The sequence below is a fragment of the Mycteria americana genome, chromosome 4, assembly GCF_035582795.1.
Source record: "Mycteria americana isolate JAX WOST 10 ecotype Jacksonville Zoo and Gardens chromosome 4, USCA_MyAme_1.0, whole genome shotgun sequence".
NCBI lineage: Eukaryota > Metazoa > Chordata > Aves > Ciconiiformes > Ciconiidae > Mycteria > Mycteria americana.
In genome coordinates this window covers 38,037,720-38,061,905 of record NC_134368.1, presented here as the reverse complement: position 1 = coordinate 38,061,905, position 24,186 = coordinate 38,037,720, and the positions used below count along the sequence as shown (strand labels likewise).

General features: G+C 41.1%; 1 protein-coding gene and 1 long non-coding RNA gene across 2 annotated transcripts in view; both read left to right on the top strand.

Annotated features, from left to right (window-relative positions):
* The window catches only part of WWC2 (WW and C2 domain containing 2), a 111,814-nt gene extending 109,779 nt beyond the window's left edge, over nt 1-2,035 (top strand). The window contains exon 25 of the transcript XR_012775510.1: nt 991-2,035. The gene's annotated coding sequence lies outside the window, so the exon portion shown is untranslated. The remainder of the gene's footprint in view (nt 1-990) is intronic.
* An 82-nt stretch (nt 2,036-2,117) lies between these two features.
* Nucleotides 2,118-9,146, top strand: LOC142409120 (uncharacterized). The gene is made up of 4 exons (XR_012775509.1): nt 2,118-2,794; nt 2,923-3,088; nt 3,176-3,356; nt 8,872-9,146. It is a non-coding gene; the product is annotated as an uncharacterized LOC142409120 (long non-coding RNA).
* Nucleotides 9,147-24,186: the final 15,040 nt, after the last annotated feature.

Genomic DNA, 24,186 nt, shown 5'->3' with positions numbered 1-24,186 from the left:
AAGGTCTCCCCAGCAGTTCTGTAACAACTGCTACCTTGAGGGATGGTGGAAGCTATGATGAGTTTAGTGCTCTGCTGCCCCAAATATAAGCCCTTGCTATTAACCCTTTGTAGGCTCTGAAACACTTTTTTGTTCCTCACGAATATAAAGTTTCACATAAAGGACGAAGGACTTCACTAAACCACGAGTTAGGCTTTCCGATAAGGATTTGATCTGTTACCTTCCAATTTGCTTGGTAAAATTATATCCCAATGCCTGATGATTACAAGCCTGAGGATGAACAAAGAGGGCTCTATGACCCCTCACCCTAAAACACAACAGAAATCTTTGTGCTTCAATACGGATTAATTAGATTTTAAGTGGTGATAAAAAGTCAGCTCTGTGTGCAACAGGACTTCATTGTAATCGCTAAATTTGAGATTTCAGGGATGTAAATCAAGGCCTTGTAAAGAAAGGTAGACTGTTTGCCTATAATCTTTATTCTTAGACTTCCTCAACATACATAATGGCTTATCTTCCACTGCCCTGTTTTATGTCCCCAGCACTGTAAAAGATGCTTTGTAAAAGATCCTTACGTTTCACATTTTCTACATTCATTTCTTTTAAAATGGGCTTTGTTTTGACTGACTCTTAAGAGGAAAAGGAGACGGGTATGGTGAAAGTACCGTAGAAAATGAAATCCTAGACATCCCTCCACCATAATGAACCCAGCAGATCATCAGCCAGCGTAAACTTTACCTGCCCCAGGACTTCAGCAACGCCACGGTAGCAGCTTACACCAGCTCAGTGTCCCCTTTCCTAGAGCCCATGTCCCAGATGGCACAGAGAGTATACACTTAGTGTCTAACAACATTTGGCACTCAATGCTCCCAGGGCCAGGAATGCCTAGTACCTTTCTGATCAAAACAAGATACCATTATGCCATTACCCCATTAGGAAACCCTGCTTTTTTCCTGCTCTCATGTCAGCTACACTTGTGCTTGTCTACAGGGTCAGCAAGGAGAACACGTCTGCTGTTCGCCTCCGCAGATGTAACAGCACAGCCTGTACGGGAGGGAGCTGAGCAGTGTGAACTTGTGCACTCGTGTCCGACCCAGAGGTGTTTCCCACTCTTTCTTGACTTCATTTCCTAGATGCGATAATGTACTCATCTGCATATTTTAATTCTCAGTTGCTCAAAATGGGTTATCATGTGAGGGAAAAACATAACACTGAAGTTTTCCAAAATCCTGAAGGGTATCATTAAGAAATTTCACTGTGAGAGGATCTTTTCTTCCTCATTTCTGTATTGAGTCTTAATTTCTAACCCTTGTGTTTTTCCTGTCACAAGCTGTGAAGAGCCAACACAAGGAATGATGTTCTGTTTCCCTTTTGCTTGTGTACCAACCCAGTCCAACGGCTTACACCTGGTCAAAAAACTACCACGCACAAGAGCAGGAATCACCATGGGTATTACTGACAACACTGGGAACAAACTGATGCAAGCAAGGCTCTAACTTTGGCCATCCAGTAGGCAAAATAAGAAGAAAAAAGACCAACCCTGCATTCATTCAAACTCCAGACTGTATTTTCAGATTTGGCAGTGTCGTTTCTCTCCCCTTTCTCTGTTCAGAGCAAGAATCCTAGTTCTGGAAATCATCACGACATTCAACGAGAAACTCCATAATGCCATTTGAATAATTTTTCAGATAAACAGCTACGCTTCAGGAGTGCTTCTGCTCATTCAGGGGCTACATGCTTATTTGACTTTAAAATCATGGTTCCTGCCAGACTATCACTGGAAGCCTGTTGTGCTTCTCTTGTCTGTGAACATTTAACATTTTCTTCTCTGCTCTTAATTCTAACAGTCAATACAGTGTGAGAGCACAAGATCAGGCATGTGAAGTCCCTTCATCTTGCTAACGTTGACCACAGCTGGAGCAGTATGCCAGCCTTTAAATTTTAGCAATCAGAAGCATTCAGACTGCTGCATCAGTAAGATCTGCCCATTAAGTTCTGCAACTTACTATTAACCATGCACTAACTTAGAGAAGCAAAGCTTCCTTATACTATCCTGTGCAAGGTTATAAAAGAATCCTTGTTCTTCCAGGGGAGGGGGGGGTAAGACTTGCCTTGTCGCCAGGATAGTTATGAGGTCTGAAATGCCTTTACTTGGAGCTTACTAATCTTATGAAAAGCTCAGCAAACCCATAAACAAAAAAAGATCTTCCAGCTGAACTGAGATATGTAAATTCTCGGGTCAGTAACTGCCTTAGTCCTATCTCCCTCGTCCTTCTTTCACGCTTTTCCTCCCCGCCGTTATGTCTTTCTTTCTCTCACATCTAAAAATGTCTCATTCCCAGAATAATTTTATTTTGGTAGACTTGTGCCTACACAGAAGGTAACATGTCAGAGTTACTGCAAAGCCTAAGGGCTAGAATTGTGCTCCCATTAGTTTCTGCCCTATCGCTCAGGGTAATTTGAAACTTAAACCCAGGGTGCACTGTTTCCTTGCAATGATAAAAAACATCTGGCGACACCTGCAGAGCCTGAAACAACAGGCCATCTCACGGGGTTTCAGTAGAGATGCCACTGCCCCCAGGCTGGTGGGGCAGGGAAGCTGCCTGCCAGGGACCTCCCCAGCCAGTGCCACGGGGCCCGCGCACAAGTGAGCTGCTCCAGGACAGCTCTGCCCCTTCTCCGTCCCCTGCTCGCCTTGCCAGCCTCTGCAGCCAGGACTGTGCTTGTCTAGCACAAGCTTGTCAAGAAGAAAAGGAAGAGTGGGTACAGCTATCACTGACCAGGGTGCTTTCAGGTAAGGAAGGCAAGGATGAATTTAGAGGGGGGTTTGACTGGGTTTAGAGCATTTTTTAAATTTTTTTTCCCCCTATAGCCTTTAAAGCCTGTAAAGTATGTAACATTCAGGGATACCATCCTACACAGGCATAAGGAGCTAGAATAATCTCAGCATATGAGGAACTGAGCTGCAGAGAAGAGAGAGACAGACTTCTGGTCACTTTGCCAGTGCCTGCCTTGTGCAGGAGCCAGCAGAGACTGTCCGGAGCATCAGCCCCCCGAAGCCAGGCACTTGCCATAGGCACACAGATTGGTACATCTTACACTTGCTGCTGTTGCCATTTGGCTATTGCAGCAGCCAGTTCTGTGAGACGCTGAGGTTTCATACCTCTCATTACAGACAACGCCTGTGAAGAATATAGCACAGGTCATGGTCATGTTCCTACCATTTCAGTAATCCTGTTTAAAGCGTTGGAGATCACATCATTCATTCGAACTAACTCCAAGCATCATTTTGCAAAGTGATTTTGACTAGACTAAAGCAGAATGGGGGTGGTCAGCATGCATATCATTTTATGCAGGTAAGTGCATTAAATTTTTACTCCCCATAAAACCATTTCAGGCTGAACACAAGGATTCCAAATCTTATTGCAAGTAATACATATTTTCTTTAAAAGCTTTAGCCCTACGCTAACTCTTCTGGGAACCTCCATGGCCAGAGATAGATACACTAATACTTTACCTCCTGCAAAGGGTATTGGGGAATTGTTGTCTTTACACAGCTCTGCAGCCCACACAATTATCCAAATGTTTTATGTTCAGCATAAGCGGAAAGAAATACCAGGTGCAGCACTTTGGGAGCTGATTAGGCAATTTAATCTCACAAAAGCAGTCAGTGTATTATAAGAGACTGACTCTTTCCTATACTTTCAGTTCCTTCGTAAGGCATAAGCATGCTCATGTTGTGGGCTTGCTTATTGTCCTCCAGCGGACCAGAAGTGTGCTCATCTGAGAAGTACAATTGTCCTCAATAATGTTCCCCAGACACTACCATAATTTTTGCTCATCTGAAGATAGTCATGGAGTTCCCTAAATATTTTTTGATGTTCATTTAAATATCTAGTATTTTCATGAATCATTCACAGGTGTCTCTTCTCTTTAGATTCCCATCTTATAGATACATATGCAAAAGATGGAAATAAGAGCCAGCGTATAGATTTTCTGTAACTGAATCTTAGTTACAGCCAGTAAAACATAGCTGCTGTCAGAAGCTGACAAGGTAGCGTCTTCAGCATCTTACAACAAGCGAGTTAGTTAATTCATTCAGCTTGGCAGTCTTCTGCTTTCCACCTTATTGCTTGAACTGGAAGTTGTGGGAGTTAGCATTTTCTTACCCAGCTAAGAACCCATTTCTCTGTGACGCTGGAGCATCTTTTGGTTTTGCATATCCAATGTGCCCTTCACTGAAACCAACAGAAACATCAAGCAAAGAACACAACCCATACTGCTAATCATAATGACTTAATCTAGTCTGCATTTAAGTGAACTTTGACAAAAATAATTCTTTGTATTGGTAGATCCTAAAGTTTCAGGGTGCTTCAGAGAGCACCACAGTAGAGAGAGGTTGACTTCTCCCTGAATAATTATCTGTGTGTCTCCAACCACTGAGAGTCATAAACTTTGCAACAGAGTGACAGCAGGTACATTCTGGCCTGCTAATTAAGTGGACTGATCTGAGTTTTATTTAATCCTAAAGTTATTATGGTTCTTCTGTTCGATTTCCTCCTTGTTTCCCCCATTGAAATAACAGTACCAAGTTAGATGAGGCCTCATACAGAGCTGGAAGAGTAGATGTAGTGCTCACGTGAGAAGTCCAGTGAATCAAACTGACACAACATCCACAAATACTTCTTACTCCAGTGTATGAGTGGCACTGGTTGTTATACGCCTGCTTGAAGCCTAGTCTGATCCACTAATAGCAGCAACCCTTAATTATGGATACTTAGAGGCCATTGCAAAAGCAGGGAGGAGAGGCAGTGTGGAGAGGGGTACACCGGTGATGAAAATAATGACAATTTCCATTTTGGAAGGGGAAAAGAGAGCAACTTTTAAATACACACACACAGTTAGCTCATGGTGTCATTACACTTTCATAAAACATCTAACTCAGTATTTAGTGGTGACAATTTATAAGACTGCATTATTTGTTTCTGTATTGCATCTGAAGATAGTGCCCCTCAGTGAATGCTAGGATGCTGCTAGAGCAAAGAAGTCACAAAACAACTGAGTATTTTGTGGAGAAGCTACAGCAGAAGGGGACAGTCCAGCAGAGACAAAGCAAATCAGCACGAAGGCCATATCACCTCTTCTGATCCACCCTCCGACGCAGGCAGAGAACACCCCAGCAGTGCAGCCACTGCTGATGATTGTGCACGGCTGGTGCACCAGGGCCGGCGTGCAGAGCAGGGCAGAGCTACAAAATGCGTGAGGGCAGCAGTGGAAGGTGAGGACTCAGTGAGCACATGCCACCTCAGCACCTTCAGAAGAGCCAGGAAGGGGCTGCAGAACCTTCTCACATGGGAAAAAGGCACAGCCATCGCTGGGCCTCTGAATAGGACCTTCCCTCCTCAAATGGGCGTATTCCCAGCTTTTCAGTATTGCAAGGACTGCCCAACCCTGCATACCTCCCCTCTTCAAACATTGGATGTAATTCGTTAAGCAACTTTAACAAGAGCCTTTTATGTATGCAAAAGAAATGTACTTCTGGGAGTGAAAGACCTTGCTAACAGTTTCACTTCTGCAAGATTAATCAAAAGCTTGAAATAAGACGTCATGTAGGATTAATGGCAGTTGGATAAGATCTAGAAGGGAAAGGCACTGAAAGAGTTAAGCACAGCAAGGTGAAACTGCCTATTTCTGCTTTAGGGACTTATTCAAAAGATTGAAATGAGAGAGGGTAGATTTGCCATCATTATACTGGAAGAATAAAGAATGCTTTAAGGCTCAGTACTCAACCTTTGCAGAAACTTTTCCATCACCATCCCACAATCCAGACTTCAAAGTGAGGGTTGACTGGGTTAGAAAATTAGCCTTATTCTTCAGGGAACTATTTTTGATGTACTGTCAATACAGGAGATTACTGTAAGTATGAAAACTCATGTCACTTGAGCAGTGATTGGAATGTGATTTCCTTGAATGATGGAAGTCCAAGAAATTAATTTCTGAGCTGTGAAATGTGTAGGCTTCTTTATCATTATCCATCCCTTATTATGAGATTTGGGTTTAATAGAGTGTTACACATATATATTTCTATAATGCTCTTCATTTAACACCTGCAAACAATTATTATAATAAGCTTTCTCTCATTCCTTAAGACATGTTTCTTATTATCAATAAACTTATGAGAAATTATTTGTAGTACCCAGCTGAACCTACATGGGGAATTGTTGTTGCATGACAATAGGGATTACAAAGATAATATGGACTTGTTAACCATAAATTAGAAGACTGCACATACCTTTTAACATCAAACTAGCCAGAGTGTGAAATGAGCCGTGAGAACTTCTGACAAGCGCAGGAAGTGAGGGGCACCTGTGGTGTTTTGCTCATCTGCCATAATTGAGATTTGTGGGGAAGGGAGAAAAGGAGCTGAACAAATTTAAGGTAGTCATTTGAAATATGATTGTTCTTCAGATTCTAGTGGGTTAAACTGTTTTACTGTTTTACCTTTTAAGGTGCAGGGAGCTAGGAGATGCAGAAAGGGAAGGTCTTTCCTAGCAAGCAACTGTTCTCTCTAACGTTGCAGATTTTTTGGCTACCAAAAAAAAAGAGCAGCTTTTCTTCCCTCCCAGGATTTAACCAGGATTTAAATATCCCCCCCAACTGAAATCTAAGCAAGCTTATAGTTTAATGAGTTCATGACATCCTGTCATTAACAAATTAAACCATTAACATTTGTCGGTATTAGTTAAAACTTAGATATACACCTTACTGTCGTCTTCTGTCATATTCATCCCCACCCCTTCTCTCTGCTCCCTCTCACCTTCCCTACTTTACATCAAAAAAAGGTAAAAGGCCTCTATCTATTCAGGTTCCTTCAGGGGGGCAGTGAGGAGGGAGTCAAGTAGAGATGCCTGTGGCTGCTCCTGAGGAAGGGTTGGGTGCAGGGAGGGAAGGAGGAACCGCAGTTTCCTCCCTTCACTTTCCCCTCGCCCTCCCACCGATTGCGGCCACCCAGCAGGATCCCCAGATGTCAAATACCGCCTGCAGAGGTGAAAAGGATGACGCACAGAATGCACTATCGCATCTAATGCATGATGTATTGCAAAATACGGTATAGCCGAGATGAGCGAGGCTGCGGGAGTTCTGATTAATTCTGCATCAGTAGATTGAGATAATGCCTGCTCATGTTCAATATCAACCCAGAGAGAGACAACTGCTGAAGACTTCTAATATCGTGCCTCTGCAATAGTTATGTGATAGTTATTTCTGTTTTAACTAATTGAGGATGACTGCATATTGGAAAGGTACCAAGTATCTTCTGCAAAGTATCACACACTTTCTAAACACACTTGCATAGAGGTAAGGGCTACCTCCATGCCATGGATTCAAACATTTAAACAGAGAATGCTTTATCCCAAATGAAAGACAGTGAAGAGGCTTAGGTTCCGAGTGCATGAAAATAATTGTGAAGAGGATTACAGTTTGTGTTTCCCAATATAAAGATAACCTGTGTTCACTTGAGCAGACATCTGCTTTGAATTCTTTGGTCAGCCTCAAGAGTCTACTTTTTCTTTTACATAGTACCCAGCAAGAGATACTGGGAAAGTGTCTATCCCATAATACACTCAAGTCTTTGCATTATTTTGTACAAAATCCCATGTAGACAAAAGATAGCAACTGCATGAGTTAAAGGAATGTATAAAGACAATGCAGACATACACGTTACTGAGCTTGGTATACATTTGCAAAGCTACATTCACTAATACAAGAATGGCAGTACTAGGCCAGGCCAAGCCAAAAGTTTACCTAGCCCAGCAGGAAAAGAATATAACAACATGGTAAGGATAGATTGACATTGTTCCCATCCTACAGTGTAAAGATCCCTGAGCCTGGACTTTAAGTTTACATCATCATGTTTAGTAGCCTTTGATGGACCTTTACCCTATGCATTTGCCCGTACAGCACACACTTGCTGCATCCAAAGCACCTTACAACAACAACCTCCACAGTTTAATTTGCCTTGCATCATTTTATCCCCTGTAATTATAAACTCACTGCTAGATCATTTTATCTACTAGTCCCTAGTTCTTATGTGACGTTCACTATTCTTCCTAACTCACTGTGTCAAAACTATTCTTTTTGGTATATACCTCTAATATCCTTATGCAGATGTCTTGTCCATGCTAAAAGATCCTAACTTATTATATATACAATTATCTCTAAACAGATGAAAGAGTGGTGATCTCTCTTGTGGTGATCTTACCTTCCCACTGTCAGGGTTCAATGCAGCGTGCATGCTATCATTCCGTAAGAGAATTAATGTGAAAAAATAAACATCTCTTCTTTCACACCATTACCATCATGATTGTCATAGTTATGTTCCCGTTCACCATATACTTTAGGACAAAAAAAAAAAAAAATCATTAAAATCTTTCCTGAAGTTGGAAATATTGTGAACAGCACCATCTTGTTGGTATATTGGTATGTTGGTATCTGCATTTTGCCATTTTGGGAAAATAAGAACTCTAGCCCAAGAAATAAAATGGAAAAAAAAAAAAAAAAAGAATTCTCTCTACAGTAGTCTGCTTGAAATCTAGTATCTTCTACTGTAAGATATGATCTAAAAATGGGTATTTTTTTTTTAATAGGAAGGATACACTCCCAAGGGGATGTACAAATGAGTTTCCTGTAATATTCTGCCAGATGCACAGATGGCATGAGATTAGGAAAGTGCTCCTGGCACCAAGAGCATGATGATTTTCATAAAGTACAGGTTCAGTGGCTGGGAGTAGTGCATCTGTATTCATGTGAAAACCTTTTATGCTACATCATATTATCATGCTTTCTCTTTACCTAATTATCACTTCTCTGCAGGACAACGATCACAGAATTTGCTGCTATTGTGGCAGAGGGAAAAAAGGGGCATTATATCCCTCAAGGAGCACAAGTGAACTTCTCTATCTGACCCGTATGTCTGGTTACACGAACCATAACCCACAGGAACATCACTGACAGCAGGGTGCAGAAATATTTTTAACCTGGGGAGTTTCCCCACAAAGGTGGAATAAAGTTACATGTAGTTCCCATATAAATTGAAAGAATCATTAAAAGTCATTTTTGTCCATCTTTTTCTTACAAGACAAAATAAAGCAAACCTAGACTACTAGACAGTTACTTAGCTTTTCTTTTGTCCTGGTTTCAGCTGGGATAGAGTAAATTTTCTTCCTAGTAGCTGGTATAGTTCTATGTTTTGGATTTAGCATGAGACTAATGTTGATAACACCTTGGTGTTTTAGTTGTTGCTGAGCAGTGCTTACACTAGTCAAGGACTTTTCAGCTTCCCATGCTCTGCCAGGTGCACAAGAAGCTGGGAGGGGGCACAGCCAGGACAGCGGACCCAAACTGGCCAAAGGGCTATTCCATCCCATATGCCGTCATGCTCAGTATAGAAACCGGGGGGAGCTGGCTGGGGGGCAGTGATCGCTGCTCTGGACTGGCTGGGCGTCAGTCGGTGGGTGGTGAGTGGTTGCATCACTTGTCTTTTTCCTGGGTTTTCTTCCTCTCTCACTCTCTTGTTATTTTCCTTCTCATTACAAATTATTATTATTATTATTTTGTTCCAATTATTAAACTGTTCTTATCCCAACCCACAAGTTTTCTTACTTTTGCTCTTCCGATTCTCTCCCCCATCCCACCGGGGGGAGGGTGAGCAAGCAGCTGCATGCTGCTTAATTGCCGACTGGGGCTAAACCACAACATCTTTAAAAATCTCTGCTGATAGAAAAAAAGCACAGCATTCCTAAGCAACCTGTTCTAATGAAGCACTGGAATACAGATCATATTTCCTAAAGCCATGTTCTTGTTCTCCCCTTTTGTCCTCCTTCCTTAAGCAATAGCACCTAGTGGTTAATGTCACAGAGATGGGCATTGCCTGCTCTCTTACAAACAACATTCCTCTTGTTGCAATCCCTAAAAGGAAGTAGCTTTTTGTTGTTGATGATGATGATGCCATCATTAAATCACATTCAGTTTATGATTTGCTATAATTTTGCATTCTGGTATGATGTTCGTGTTCCTTGCTGCACACACACACACATTCTGTCTTCTGATGATGTTGAGAGAACAAGGACCTTTCCCTAGCACATGTATGGAAGAAGGTGGGGGCTGACAACCATTCCCTTTCCTCTACTCCCTGCTAGATATGGTAGAGAATGTGTAGGTATCCCTCCATGTAGCCCTGGCAGAAAAGCCTTTGTGTCTCACCTCTGCAAGTGGTTTGCTTTCAGAAATGTTTGATCGCTGAGCTCCCTGCTGAACTCTTACTACATCTCCACAAATGCAAGAGAGAGGCAGCCTTTTTCAGATTTCCAAATCCAAATCAAACTACATCCAAATTGTGAAAGGTTGGAAGTGGGGTGGCTTGAGGAAAGGGAAGGGAAAGGATATAGCTTGGGAACATCTTGTTAAAGCTTTGGAGCTCAGTTCCTAAATACTGTGCCCACATGAGGCTTAGTGCATATCAGAAGAAAACGTGAGTCAGTATGTAGGTTTGGCACTTTCTCCCTCTTAATTACAGAGCAGTCACATCTCTTGGATTGTTCTCTAGGGCACAGAAAACACTAGTGTGCTCAAATCATCTCACAGCTACCACGCAGAACATTTACCTTGCGTGTTCCACAAAACATAGCAAATAAACTGGCTTCTCAGATTTGTACAGGAAAACACAGTTCTATCGCCAGTTGATCTGGGGTAGCCCAAGCTGCAAAGCCAGCAATCCTCATGGGGCTGAGGAGACCAGCTGCGATGAAACCAGTTGGAGAAGGGAACAGCTTTTATCAGCATACAGCAATAGTGCTGCATCACAGCCCTGAACTCTCAGCGCAACAGGATCTTCTGACCCACTGTTGACCACGGAGCTACATTATTTGTGCAAGACCAGGAGAAGTGGGCCAGGGAAAAGTTTAGGAGCTCTCATGGTGAAAAGATAACAAAAATCTTGGCTCCTTTGTCTTTTGTGTGATTTAGCTTTCTGTATCAGTGAACAGCAGGAGGGAAAATACACCGTTGGAGCCCAGTAAGTGACCTAAGCAACTAGTGACAGACAAAAAGATCTTGGAGTGTGATGGAAGGAAGAGACTCAAGTTTCAGCAGAAGGATCTACAGTGTCAAGTAATGCAGCACAGCCTGGGACTGCCACAATCCCCAATGCCAGCTGGAATAGGAATTAAGGGCAGAAATGAATGACTCTTGCAAATGAAACAGGAGCTACAGATGCATAATTTGGGAGTTTCCAACAGCTCAGGGAAGAAGCAGTAGCCGACAGAAAGCTGAGAGCTGCCCGAGAGCTGCCTAACATTTCAGCAGTAAAGGCAAGAAAGATTTACAGTCAGCTGGGCAAACTGGGACAAAAAGCTTTCTTTGAGAGTGTGCCTTACAGAAATGTTGCAAACTAAAGCATAAAAAGATCTCTGAAATGCTACGTATATTAAGTATTAGATAATTAAGATAGAAAACTTGAGACTCTGCACTGCCATGAGCACCTGATATAGATAAAAACCCTAATTTGTACAGACATATCTAGGGCCCTGAAGGCAAAAATAAAATAATTTAGATCATAAAGCAAAGAAACCCCGTTGTTACAGTTTGGTATGAGAAGCAGTCAAGGAAGTGAGTTGCTGCAGGATTCAAAAGGCAATTTGTATCTAAACACATCTTGAACTGTCTTTGACTACCTTGCTTTACTTTATTTTTAAAGGGGGGAGGGGAATAATTTATTTTACGAGCGCTCAAAGAGTTTCAACTGAAAACATACTGACAGCCCCAAACAATAAGAAAAGTCTTCTGTTGCCCAGACCCACACAGATCACGCCAAATCCAAGCAGGTGCATGAAGAGCACAGATTACAGCCATACACCAAAGCACTGCTTAGCCAGTATCCTGTTTCTGTCAGGGACTGGTAATAGGTGCTAGGGAAGAGCAGAACAGGGCAAGCAGATACTCCTGTTTCCTCAACATCTTTTCCAGCTTCCACCAAAATGCAGGTCAGGGGCTTCTTAAGTCTGGAGGTGTCTTTGCATCTTTGCAGACCTACACTGTTCTTTCATTGTTTTGTCCAAGCCCTTAACTGTGAAATCATGTTCAGCTACAAAAAAAAAAACCTTCTCGTCTCAGGCCAAGTCTACAGAAAACTCTTGCCAGTGAAACAGTGTTAGCTTGTGGTGAAAGTCAGTCCCTTCCCCCCTTTTTTAAAATCAGCACCTAAGCAAGTTTTTCTGCTTGTACAGCTTATTCCCTTTTAAGGGAGTAAAATATATTAGACAACAAGACATAAGAGAAGCATTTTCTAGTTCAGATATCCTAGCAAGCCTATTCTAGCCTTTAGAAAAATAGCCACATGACAGAAACATATATTTAATAGTGCCCACAGAAATTAAACATTTAAATATAAACATGCGTATCCCTTTTGGCATTTCATTTATTAAAAAAAAGATGCCAAGCTGTTCCAAATTTCATTTTCTGTGAATCAAAGCTTATGCTTTACTTTCAGAAATTGAATGCTGTTCCCAGTAGCCTCATCTCATCTATCCTTAAAACATAATACTTACACTACAAACTATTTCTTGGGGTTCTGAAATAACTGAACGGTGCTTTATGCCTTCTCTTTGTTTTGTTATGTGCAAACTAAACATTAATCCCCTCCAGGCAAAAAACAGACTTACTGGTTCTATGGAAGTGACAAGAACCTCAAAGGTAGCATAAAGTTGTTGTACAAGAGTAATCAGAACCATAAAGTCAGTTTTAATGCATCAAAATAAGCAGACAAATCCCCCAAAAGCATTAACAAGTAGAGCTTCCACGAGTGGCCATGAGAAGACCTGTGCTCAAGTTTTGATCTCCACACAAACTGGATTGCTGACAAATAATCACAATTCACAGTTTCATAGTATCGTCTGGATTCAGGGGCTCTCTAGCCCAAGCAAAGCAGTATATGACATGCAGAACAAGGAAGATGACCAAGGGCTGGAAGTCAGGCGCCGGTCTTTTTCTCAACTCTGATAATGGCCTTACTTTTAAGAAGCAATTTAACTACATTTTCTGCAAGTACTTTTGTTTTTCTTCGCCTATAAAATGGGATTCAGAGGAGAAAAAAAACTATTGCACGTCTAAGGTGGCCAGAAAGAACAAAACAGATACTGTGTAAGATATTTGTACAAGAAGCAGTCTAATTTTGCATATTTATAAGGCAAATCATTTCACTTTCAAAAGAAGAAAGGCTATATTGGATGAACATTTTAGTGCACAGCACATTTAGGAATAAGTCTAGCAGTGTCATTATTCTGATGAGGAAAGTGGTCCTAAGGGTTGATGCATCTTACGACTATAGGAGAATTTATAGTAGAAGAGAATTCTTTGATGTTTTATTTAAAAGTTTTGCTCAATAATTCAATAAAGAGATCCATTATATATCAGGAAAGAGTAAGAACATGCCACGAGTACAATCCAGTAATGAATAAAAAGCAAACCAACACAAGCATAGCAAGTATCTGTAATTTAAGAAGCATATAATTCACTATTTAACCCTCCTGAATTAAGTTACCTGGGATATAAACCAGCACGGAGTCTTGGATCTAAATAGTGACCCTACTGTAACTCCCTCATCCTGCAAGAGTGAGTAGATGAAAATTACACAGCAGCTCCAATGTTTTTATTAACAGACATGCAATGGTCTAGCTTTTTGATCACCTATTGATGCCAGATTTTTTCAGAATTCCAGGTGAGGCAAATGTAAAAAGGAAAAGTAAGATGTACGTGTTTTGTTCCTTTTATCTTTCCCTCTCATCCTTGCACAAGTACTGTCAGGTCAGTTAGATACCCCAATGCCTATTAATTAATCAAAACTCTGTTGCGCACAAATCCCAAGAACAGGATTCAACAGGATTCATCCCAAAAAGAGGATTTACCTTTCCTTCATAGAAAGATACGTTGCCTTAGTGCTCCCAAGTGTCAAAAAGAACATGTGGCACAACAGGACTGGATGTCTACAATTTCTGGTGGACACACCTTCGTGGACACCTCATTTCCCCTTCAAGCTGCCTATAATCAGTCTCACATACAGAAGATTAAAAATACTAATTTCTTACATTCCCACATATCTTGCCATTCTGCATTTTCTAGCAGGAACTACAAAATTATTTTACGTAACCTCACAAGGAATCCGCTAGCAGCAAGGAAGCCAAACCAAATCAGGAAATGCATTTCCACAAAGAGTCTTCCATCAAAACACAGCAAATACGAAAATTTCCAACAACTCAGCATGTTGCTACATTGCCATTTGCCCATAAATCCCAATAATACATAGCTCTGGGATCCCATTAGCATCCTAGACAGTGAATAACAAGTGAGCTATAAATCTCAAGCCCTATAATCACAGTCAGGGCTACCTATCCCCAATCTTTGAATCCAAAAATATTTTTTAAAATTGCGTTAGCTATTTTTATTTTATTTCGTGCCAAAATAAGCAATTCTGAACTGAATGACACCTTTTATCAACATCAGCTGTAAGCTTGTCACTTATCACCACCCGCACTAAACAAGACATCCGGGGGGGGGGGGGGGGGCGGATCTCGACTTCAGATCTGTTATGACAGCAGCAACATCACAACTAGATATAGAAGGCTAAGCACTTTGTGCTTCCTTCCTTCCCAGGAAGTAATATTTCTACCTCTTGCTATTCTTGTATCCACCCCCCCCCCCCCCCCAATACCTATTCTATTCCAGATAGTCCTGATTGTCCCTTCAGAATACATCATAATTTGTCCCAGATGCTCCTCTGTATGTATTGATTAAAATATTAATAATAATAGCCATCTTTCTTCCTGACCCGGGTACCACTGAGGCACCCGAGGTCAACATCAACACAAGCCAGAACTTAGCAGGACGTGACAGTGGTAACATGCACAAGGAAACGAGATCTTGCTTTAATCAGTCTCCTGCTGCTTTATATTCCTAATCTGAAGGCAAATGCCACTAGGTTGATATGCCTTCAGGTAAAGAATAGCTGCCTTCATTTTATTATCCTAACAGGATTGTGAAAAAAAAATCAATTAAAAAAAAAAATCCATGTCTCTAGAAGATTACTTAGGAACAAGCTCTGAGAATTATATAAACCTTCCTTACGCTATGATGTCAGGCATAACTGGAAAGCCAGAAGAAATGGGAAAAGTAAGCCTGAAGAACTAAATGCAAGTGAAGCAGAACTAAACCATCTCCCCTTAAGCCTCTATTCTATTTCTCAGTTTTGGAAAGCTGTAGTAGAACTCTGTTCCTTTACAGACATCCCACAAGTATTCAAATGTAAAACTTCTCAGATTGTGTAACAAATCAACCTGAGGCATGGGCTTACATATATGGCAATGGAAATCAGAATTTACTATACTTGCCATTATTTAAATTCTTAAAAGTCAGATCTGGCAGTCATCAAAATTACATTAGAAGCTCAACACTAAAAAGGCAAGTGCTGTAAAGGCTTGTGGTAGCATTTTTAAGCTTATTTTATCTGTAGAGTAGGGGTTTTATGCTTATGCTGCTATTGTCTCTAGGTATTCACTTTCAAGAAGGCTAGAATCATTTACTGTACCATAAACTAGCCCTGACTTGCCAGATTTACCTCTTTTTAAGTAAGGCTTGTTCTTTTAAACAAGTCACATAAAAAGTTATTCACATACGCAATGTTTTCTGTTGCTATGTATACTAATACCCTTTAATAAGAATACAATTTTTAAACAAGCAAGATGTAAAAGTGTATTCCTACAAAACCATGATCAAATAGTAGTAAAGTGATGAACAGTTCTGGACAGTTTCCCCACAAATAAGTTTCCTCTCCATCTAAATGAGAGACATTTTAGGGGGTTATTTCCAGACACAGTTTATGTGTATTCATAAACCAAACCAATTGGTTACATATCTCAGAGAAAGTTACAACAGACTATTGATTAACATTATACTTACCTCTCTTACCTTACAACTTCTCTTATGTTATGACCCGAGCTGACAGTGTTTTCAAAGATTAAGTTTTCAATTAAATGCAGCTTGAGTTCTTCAGCATCTGAGAGACTAACTGCTGAACGTCCTTATTACATAGCTTACAAACATTTTAACGCTAGTGCAATGATGTACGACAAGTTGATTGTTATTGCTCTAACACAAGAAAGGGCATATGGTTCCTGTCAGACTATTCTGTTTATTTCATTCTTACAGCTGTTGCGGAAGCAAATAGAAATTTTAGGTAGACCTCTCAAAACTTTAATTGGTTTCTGTATGCATAGCTGTTTATGCTAAAAGCTTTCATTTAAACAAATACCTTAGTGCAGTTAGTACAACGCAAAAGCAATTGAGAGTCATTCACCATTTGTTTTTCCTTTCATTATACAACTACTCAGTGATCCTCGGCACAAATGGAGCAGCGCTGCGAGACACGCTATGACAGCATACAAAATGGTAGTGCCTGGTCCTGAAGGACTTTCAGTCAAAAAAAGATTAAAACCTTCTGTAATAGTTTCCCTGCAGGCCTGATGAAAAAGCCACATTTAATATTATTGCAAAAGTGCACTGAGGCTCCAACCAGTGCACAATAAAAGTAGATGCTGTGCTAAGTAACAACACTTGCCTCAACTTTCTTTCTCTGCTCTTAAGTTGGGTCCCCGTTCTTACCAGGAGCACAGCCCATGATCAGATGGGCAGCCTGGGGCTAGTTAAAGAACACATTCATTCTCCTCAGCTCTCTGACAGTTTTTAAACAAACAGTTGTTTAAAACTGCTTCCAATTTTGGAACATTAGAAATGGGCTCAGTAAAAACAGATCTGTAAGGCACAGAAGGCTGCTGGCAATGAGAAACAAGTTGAATCAATGAAATTTACTACCTCTCCGTCTGATGGAAGCTAACACGTCTCTTCAGACTGTAGCAAATACATGCAAATATGTCCTATTCCAACAAAATATTTATTTCATCACATCTGGAAAGATTATAGCATTGTCCCTTTCCCTACCAGCAAATAAAAGCAGCAGCCTGGTAGTATAGGCAGAGTAGATTCATGCCTGGAGTACCAGCTTATGGAGTCCTGCAATTTCATCCAAATCTATGCTTCCAGTTTCAATCATGAAACATAGCAATGCATGCCTGAATGTGCAGAAAGCCTAATTCAATTGCTCTGGCAAACACAAATCACTTTGACCGTGCATGGGTGGCAACCTTATAACCCACTGCTAGACCCATAGAACATGCATGCCTCCCAAAAGGGAGCTGTACATACACAACAGGCTCAGCCAAAATTGTTGCTCTACAGTCCATATATTATGTTTATCTAGAGTAAAGCCTGCGTCCTATTGCTCCCAACACCACTCTACAGGGACGTTTGGAAACACAGAGGGGCCTCACGGCTTGGGGTATAATCAAGTTTTTAGGACAGAACGCTCTTACGAATTTGAGCATGTCCAGCAAGATTCTGGGTGCACTTGTCATTAGCACATATCCAGCAAGCAAATAAATCCTATGAAAACACATCTGTGCCCAGACAGTAGTATTAATAACCAGGAGGAATAAGTGTGCTTCACATTTCTATTAGTAACGTATTATCTTGCTGTAAATATTAACTTTGCTGTCGTTTAGACAGCTAAATGCAAATTAATGGAAAGCTTATGGGAACATAAAGAGACTATGCTCTTAATGATCTTCTTAATACTACCTTTCAGCATACCAGTGGGAATTATGGAGAGATGCATTATGAGACATTATTTCTAGTGCCATTAGAGCCTTAAGACACACTGATAAAAGTATAAGATGACATAAGTATGCATAAGGAGGATTTTAGTGACTTTTTTAATAACTTCTTAATCACAGAAGTGTTTCTAATACAACTGTTTCCAGCATGTAATTTAAACTGAAAGTTAATGTTTAACAGGAATAGATGTAATGAACCAGTTTTAGTAGGATTTCTTATTAGAGTATCTCGGGTTTGCCAATTAGCAGAAGCTAACATTTTAATATTACACACTGCCACGGTAGAAGAGGAACGCTCTGCTTCTTTGTTCAGCCCTGTTTTGTGATAGAAACCAAACACAATTTCTAATATATGCCACTTAAAAGCGTTGAGGGTGAAGAAAGAGAGAAAATTCCCATTTATAAGTCAGTAGGGGAAAAGCAGCTGAGAACCTCTATATGGTGAGACAAAATACATATCATAGCTACACGGAGACGGTTTTGTTTTTGCAAAAGAGGCAATCGCTGAAAACAAGATTGGAATAGATTTTCTCTAAATCAATTAAATGCTTTGCCTTTAAGCAAAGTAACTTATAAATGGAAACAGACCAATCTAGTAAAGCTCCACCAGATAATCTGGAAGTTCAAAACAGTAGCCCCTGAGATTACCTAGACAGATTTCCTGAATTTAGACCTGTCCTGTGCAACAGTTTTGCAATAACATTCAGCTCTTACACCACACCAATATGACGCTCTGTATCACCAGCAGGAAACTCTATGGCTACAAAAAGGCCTCAGGTAACCTATAGATTTCTTCACAATGCCATTATAGATACAACTGATTAGCTTAAGAGAGAAAATCTTGCATCATTTGTGCCTCTTCTTGAGGGTTGAAGCTAGTTAGAAGTATGGGGGGGGCAGGGGGAGGGAGGGGAACAAACTTCCTTGCTTGCATTGACTGATGAGGTATATAGGGGGGATATATCACCAGGCCTTTTAAGTCACAAATTCCAGGTTCAGGTAGAACTATGGAGCAAACAAGTCCTACAGTCAAAAACTCCCAGTGGTAATGACCAGTCTGTCAGCTACGCTGCCTGTACCTCTTCTGGAAAGCAAGGTTTCCAAAGCCTCCATCTCAAGCATTAGAAAGAAACCCATGAGCACTCATTCAATACACCTGGGTATCACCAGACATTCACATCAAGGGGAGAGACAGGACATTGTTTATGAATGCCAGGAAACAACTGGAAAAAGCAGTCTCAGAAACATGGGTACCAAAGCTTTGTAGCACCCCCTGCCCTGCCATAGGCATGCATAGACTTTGCTACATCTTTTTTCAGGAAGGGAAAAGGTTAATTTGCAGGGCAAGTCATCAAAGGTATCAGCCTCTTTCCAAGGAACCACTCGACATTTCCCTTTGTTCAAGCTAATCTCTATCTGCAAACAACTTTCCACGCCAACGCTGCCATACAAATCCTGCTGGACCGCGCAAACTGGAGCCCCAGTCAGGATTTCAGCAGGAGCACCACAAAAAAAAGAGCTTCCCTCAGGGTGCTGGGGAAGGCCTTGCTGCGGCACTTCTCCTCACAGGGGAGCACAGCCTCCGCGGCGCTGGCACCCCTTGCTAAACACCCCTGCAGAGCAAGCAGGTCTGCCCCTCTCGCAGCACAGCTCTCTGCAGAGCTCCCATCTAATCCCATCTAATTCCTTCACTCAAAGCGCAGACCATAAACCTAAGTTTCTGCTCCCACCTGGGCTCCTCCAGCTCCCTGTTTCCTCTTTCAGTTCACGTGGATCTTGTGGTTTTTCCTGTAGCCAAGCGCTGTCACCATAGCAAGATTCTCTCCTCCTGTAGGCCTCTCCTGCCCACCTCCCCTGCTGCAGCCACGGGTTCTTCACACCCTGAGGCACAGCTGAGGGCTAATTAGGTACTCAGGCTCCATTAAGCTTCCTTCCTGCTAATTCAGGGTTATACCTCTGCACTGGGTCAATCCCACAACAACTTCCCATCCCTATGGAGAAAAGAGGGCACGCTTCAACCCCTGTTGTGTACAAAAGACATTCCGGAGCCTTTGGCTCGCTTTTTACTCGGAAGAAGGCGGGAAACAAGCTGCTTTCCACCGTTACAAAGATTTGCAGCAGTTTCAGAAAAATACTTTGTTTTGCTTTGAGATGGACCCATACGCTTTAAAAACCTACAGGAATAAAATGAGATCGATGGGCTCGCTCCAGAAGAGTAAACAGTTTTGGTTGCTCAGCTGAGATCAAAGAGACTCCACTCAAACTGATTTTGATCTCTGTCCCTTAGATTTCAAATGCGTGTCCCAGTTGCTCGGGTACACTCACACACATGTACTCGCTTTTGACTAGGAATGCCATTTACCCTGGAGAAGTTTTCGGTGAATGGGTATGTTCTTGTAGAAACTCCTGAGTTACCAAACTAGCACTTTCTACAAACGAACAAACAAAACCACTTCCCTCCCCCACAAAACACGGATATCTTTGCCTTTAATGCAGCGAAACTGAACACAAAGTCCTCTCCTCACCACGCTTCATCAGGTTCAGGAACAGCAGTGAGGAGCTGCCCCTCAACCCCATGTGAGAGTACTCAACTGAATGGCCCAATTTTCTATTTTTCCATGTAAAGAGAGTAACCTCTACAGCCTGGTGGTTAGATCTGCACAAGGGAGGACACATGGATTTCAGTCCCTCTTTTGGCAACTATCCTACACCAATTATTCGTAAGAACCAGAACCCCCCACCTTCCCTTTTATTTGGGAGTGCTCTCACCAGCAAGTGACACGCTCACTCTTCCTGATCCAAAGCATATTTAATTATTCCATGCAAAACGTCACTAAAGGGAATTCAGTAAGCAGAATACTAGAACACTTTATAGCCTGGCAATTAGAGCATTGCCTTTCAAATTCCTGAAAGCAGTGAATGAAATGGACTTTGTGTACCTACTGTCTGCATGAACACTCTAATCATTAAGCCCTTGGGTAAACAAGGGGAGGGTATAGGCCACTCTTGCCTTTTTACCAGCCTAAGGTAATAAGTAAAACTTTTCTATCTCAACTTCATTTTAAGCACAAACAAAAAATATCCATAGCATGTCAACCTACCAAGCAGCGAAGCGTTTTCTCTACCCTTTCTCTACCTGACCCTTCAGGCCAGAGTGTAGGAATGGGCCAGCGTCACGTAGGGTCACCTGGATACCCACACCCACTGAATATCCATCCCTTCCAGAGACGCTCATATTTAGACCACCCACTTCTCTTTCTGGTCTGGTATCCAGTTTACACAGTTGAGTATGAATCAGGCACCCACAGGTTGTTTTATTAAGTATTGTGACTGTTCTCCCAGGTCTATAGAGTATCCCTTTCTCCATATTTCCTCACCTAAAAAGTACCACTACCTCTTCCTGAGATAGCTGTGTTTTGCATGGAGCCTGTCCTCCTTAAATGCAGAATGGCGGCTGGATTAACTTCCATATATGAAGGACGTACGTCATCTGTGAACCTCAATGGTACCTACATAGATGAGAGAGGCCCAGAGCTCTCCAGCACCACCAAGTCTGAGACACCCCTGGACACGGCACATGCTATGTGGGAACTTTAGTATCGGAGAAGCAGGGACCCCTGGACTACAGATCCTTCAATGCAAAATTGCAGCAGAGTGTAAATTTTAACCTCACATACATAAATACCACTTAAATCCATTTGTGAATCTAACCTTTAGGCCTTTTCTAAAAAAACCTAACCTCCGCAGGTATTTTTCTCTCTTTGCTACTTTTCTCTTTCCCATCTAACCTGGCAATTAGAAGAGCCAACCAGTTTAGAGCAAGGCTACAAACCACAGTTTGGAAATAAAAAAGACAGAAGGCCAGTTTGCTTAACATCTTCCCCACTTGAATGAACCTCAAGTTCGTTGGGCATTTATCCTTAAAGCACACTTGACAATGGGGCAACATGATGCTGAAATGCTCAAAGGCAAAACTGTTCTGGGATAATCGGTTTATGCACATTCACAGAGTGTGCCATTCATTGTATGCCCAATACAAACCCCTTTTCTGTGCTAAAAGCCAGAAGGGCTCTGGAGGTTTACTGGTCATGAATGAGAAGTCTCACTCTATATCACAATGTAAGCTAGTAAATGTATCATGAAGCCATGCCAATGCATTACAGTGCAGGATAAAATAAAAAATATATCAAGATACCTCTTTAAAACAATGCAGACTATAAATTCATAGGCTAGCTCCTTCCCAAATACTGAAAATATGGACTAAATGCTAGTTTCAAATCTGTGCAGCAGGCTCCTTGACTAACATTTGGCTCTCAATAAAGAGATTACTGTAGGATTAAGCCTTACCTTGGGAGGTAGAGAAGAAACAAATCTCTAATTATCTCTAGTCTTGTACTCTGGCCATGATCTCTTTTTCTCTGGGGAAAAATAAGCTTTGTATTGTCTGAAGTTTAATGTGTGTATTCTTTCAGTTAGTTTTAATATATTTTAAAGTATTAATGAGGTAACATAACTTTTATTTTCTAGTTCTAACACGTACTTCTTAATAGGAATATTTTTTGTAATTGTTCTTGCAGCATATACACATAAAAAGCCTTCTTTTAAATATTTCACTCTGTAACCTGAAATTCCCTTTTAGCTATGACCTAAACCACTTGAACCACTACAGGGGAAGGAATTTTGGATTTGCAATCAGTTTACTTTTTGTTACTATTTAACTAAACTATTGACAAATATTTGCAAAGCAAACTCTCTTTGTTAATGACTAAACACCATCAAGAACAGAAATAACCTTCCTCATTTAGAGAGGAATGCCATCCAAGGTGCAAAATTTACTATCTTATTCTTCCTCCTAGGGGCAAAGTTGAAGTTGCAAGAAAAATAACTGAGGAAAAAACCAAAGAAGTCTTGATCTAGAAAAATAAAATCATGGCTCTGCTGAGTGGAGTGAAGAGGGAAGGAAACTGAAGGACCTGCTTTCTAAGAATGTGAGAGAAAACATACCTCAGTATGTGACTCTGAGAGAGAGAATGAGAAGTTAATGGCAGACAGGAATTGCAGTTTAAAATAACTTTAGAACAGCACGTGAGATAGTGCTTTTGGTGAATTTGGTGAAGAGGAAAGAGAAAGATGAACACAGAGAAGAAAAGATGCATAGAAATGAGGGAGACTGACAGGACGTCACAGGGAGGTACAGGAAGAGAATAAGCAAAAAGCATGAAGAAGACGTGAGAGAGAAACATGGATTGTTGCAGGAGAGGGAAAACCAGGATACATACTGATGTTGCACATGCAGAAGAAATTAAAATCACCAGGAAAATTCACAAAGCTACACAAAAGAAACAGGAGCTAGAAAAGGAGGAAAAAACCATGAAAAATGAAGAAAACCCTAAGTTATCTGTCATTTTCTCATTTGTACTAAACTTAATCTAAATTACACACACTTTTGTTTGATTTAGAGGTAGTCAGGAAAGCTCTACAAAATGGTTTTTTTTCCCCTGGAAAATGAAGTGTCCAAATCACAGTTTTCCTGAAATGTTTCTATTCTGTTAGGAAAAGTAGAACAAAATATGTTATTTTGAGTTAAACTGAACTGATGTTAAGTTTGCCTAACCAATCAAAACCCCTCATTTGGGGTTAATCTATAACTAAACTTTTCCTCTGTGAATTGTTGTAGGGTTTCTGGGGAGTTATTGATCAACTACCACGTTCTATTCAATGGATTAACTTTCCCAAGGGGGATTGCAGCTTCCCATCTGCTAAAACTGTTACATTATACACTACTTGCAGGAAAACCGGTATGTCACGGGAGACGTCGCCTAAACAGACACCTAGTCTAGAGACGCAAATGGGAATAAGGCACAGAACTGTTTCTTTCATAGAGCCCCCCCTTCCCACTTGTGCTCATTATTTGCTTCCAGTCCACAGCCTTGTTATGGTTTTCTGTTTCCTACCCTCACCTCCTCTCACACCCAAAGATATTTCTTCTACGCTCCATGCTCTTACCACTACTACCACGTCTCTCCACATTACTGCTGCCTTCTCTCTGCCCCCATCCTTATTTACTAGACGCTGTCTGCTATGAAGACTAGTATGTCTGCTATGAAAAGTAATATGCTCTCCTTGGTATTTTGGGCACATCAGCCTGTCCAGGAATCTTCATTCTCAAATGGCTGTCACTCAGACCCTTTTCATGAGCCCAGAAAACAAGCCTCTTAACCAATGCTAGTTGAGGGGTCGATGGAGGATGTGAGTGTGTTTGTAAAACATGGAGTCCTTGGTGTGTGCTGGCACAAAGGATACATATTTATAGGTCAAAAAAAAACCCCAAACCTCAGTCCCAACAAAGAATTTCAAGCATAAAAAAGAGAACATTTTTCAATTATGTGTTGTGATGTATATGCCCAGGGGT